This window comes from Austrofundulus limnaeus, unplaced genomic scaffold (genome assembly GCF_001266775.1).
Source record: "Austrofundulus limnaeus strain Quisiro unplaced genomic scaffold, Austrofundulus_limnaeus-1.0 Scaffold102, whole genome shotgun sequence".
Classification (NCBI taxonomy): Eukaryota; Metazoa; Chordata; class Actinopteri; order Cyprinodontiformes; family Rivulidae; genus Austrofundulus; species Austrofundulus limnaeus.
The window spans coordinates 315,073-317,749 of record NW_013952504.1 but is presented as its reverse complement, the minus strand read 5'-3'; the positions used below and the strand labels follow the sequence as shown (position 1 = coordinate 317,749).

Here is a 2,677-nt window from a genome sequence, read left to right as displayed (position 1 = left end):
ACATCAAAATTAGCACAGAAACAGTACTATATAACATTTTAGACACATTCTAGACAGTTTATCAGCTAAAAAAAGTTAATTTTGGGCTAAGTTACTCTTTAACTCTTTTTCATATCTCTTTGATAGCGACTGAAAATAATTTAAAGAAACACCAGATTCTTCTCTACAATCTGTGTTGTTAGTTTTTGTAACAATGCTCTGTTTACATGCTGACATAACTATGACATCACTTCCTGTTTCTTCTCATGCCAATATCTCAACAACTGTTCATCTGAGCAATGTGAAATTTGTTTTGCAATATGTTATCAATGTTATCTATCCAAAAATGCATTAATGTTTATTAAAAAAATTTGATGTCACAGACACTTTAAGGTTTACAGAGGTTTTCATTATGAACCATAACAAGTTGTCCATTTTTCTTCTCTAACACAACCAGAAACCTCACCATATCACCCCAATGGAGACTCAACCAGAGACAACGTTTAACCAAAAAGTTACAAAACACTTAGAGGACAAACACGAGAGAAAGTTGAGTTTATGTCACAGAGGATGGAAAAATAAATACTGTATGTTTGCGTTTTCTGCCTCTTCTGACTCTGGATCTGAGTAAAACATCCTATTTGTCGAAACTCTCCGAAGGACCGAGATCTACAGGGCCACTTTACTCTAAGTGATTCAGAGAGCCAGGAGTAAACAGTTTGAGATTTCAAAATCCACATGATAAACACTGACATGGTTTTCACAAAGAGCTCATCAGAACAAAATAACAAAAAAAAAAAGAAACTAAGATGAAAAACTCAAGTATGAAAGAGTTCAACATTTCTGAGAAAATTATCATTTTTAGACATTTTTTTAAGTTCAGACAGAAAAGATATGGTGTGGAATTAGATGTCCTCAGAGAGCCATTAGAGAATGAGAAATATCTAAAAGTTCAGAGGACTTGGGTGCACTTTTAGAGAAGACAGGGGGAAAAGGAAGAATGAAGCAGTTTGTCCACATTTTTGACCATGACAGAGGAAAAAAAAGAGAAATAGATCTTAAAATTGCAGGAACATGTCGTAGAGAAAGTGTCGTTTTTGGTGTGTGCATGCTGAAGGAACTGTGTGGGCATAATATTTTTTGGACTAAATGTTTTAAAGCTTCCATTAGAGTCTGCACCCTCTGAGCACAGAAAACGTGAGGCGGCTCTGAACCTGAGCTTTAAAGTGCCACAAAGCACAGAGAAATAGAAACTTATATTTATAAGAGATAATATGAAGCCAATAAGCAAACAAGAATATATTGTGAGTCTGTTTTTTTTTGCAGGATTAACCTTTTTGGACCAACATGATCAAATGTTTGGGCTTGAAAACACTGAGTCATAGTTCCATAGATTACAGAGCCAAAACAGAACCACATCAATGGAAACTGCTTTAAGTTGCTGAGACTTCCTTCAGTTTGTGATGATTTTTTTGTTGAGAAAAAAACAAAGCAACTGGATGCCTTTTCTCTAGTTCGTGTGTCAGTTTCAAGACCTGCGGGCCAAATGTGGCCTGCGGCCTTTTATGTGACCCGCGAGAGCTTCATAGACTTATAGTCTTAAAAAATTCCAGTAATATCGATCAATGATGCCGCCCAGTGGTCAAAAAATGAAAACTGGAATGCCCTTTCCAGTGGGAATTCCCTGTTAGAAAGTGGAGAGTTCAGAATTCAAGATGGCAGCTACTCACAACTCAACAGTGAGTAAAATACTCTTACTTTTACTTTTAATAGTATTCCAGTATAATTTATTTCACATTTAGTTTACACATTTAGTCAGTCGCACATGTAGGACTTTTCAGAGTTTCAAAGAGGATGTTTTAAAACACTTTTTCTATGCAGGAAATGTAGAGCTTAGTTATTCTTTGACGTTTTGTGTTTAACTTTAACTAAACATAAAATATCCAAGTTTATCACAACAGGCCCTTTGAGAGCATAATGCTGATGTGGCCCATTTAAAAATGAGTTTGACATCCCTGCTCTATATTTGGCATCTCACCTGGGGATCTTTCTCAGATCAGATCTGCAGAGTGTGGGGCGCCAAGATTTAAACGTGCTCCACTGTCAAGCACAATCCAGGGAGATAGTTTGTCCTCTTGTGGCGTATTAAACAGATTAGATCAGGGGTTCTTAAACTTTTTGACCTTGCGGCCCAATTTATTGAACATAAAGAGGCACGAGGCTCAGTCAGACATTACCAATGTATGGATCAAAATGATAATTATTCTAAATCTTGGTTTAAGATAAAGATAAAGGTGCTTCTATCGGTCATCAGTGTATGATCCCATACAATGATGAAATTTGTGCTCTGCATTGAACCCATCCACACCCAAGTGGACCAGCGGGCAGCCATGTGAGGCGCCCGGGGAGCAGCGGGTTAGGTGTCTTGCTCAAGGACACCACGGCATGTGGGCATGGCGGGGAGTCGAACCTGTGACTTGCGGGTCACAAAGCCGGCTGCTCTACCACTACACCACACCTGTCCCAAAACCTGTTGGGTTAATTTTATTGCATTTATATTATAACTACACTTACATTTTAAAAGTAAAACTCCTGTCATATAATTACAAGACGTTATTATGACAGTTTTTCATATTGTAACCTGCACATAACAATTATTTGAACAAATACAACAGTCAGTCAACAGACCACTCAGGCT

General features: G+C 37.5%; 1 protein-coding gene across 1 annotated transcript in view; it reads right to left on the bottom strand.

Moving 5' to 3' along the window:
- Nucleotides 1-2,677, bottom strand: part of add3a (adducin 3 (gamma) a) — a 152,979-nt gene that overhangs the window by 149,562 nt on the left and 740 nt on the right. The gene's annotated exons all lie outside the window — the stretch shown is intronic.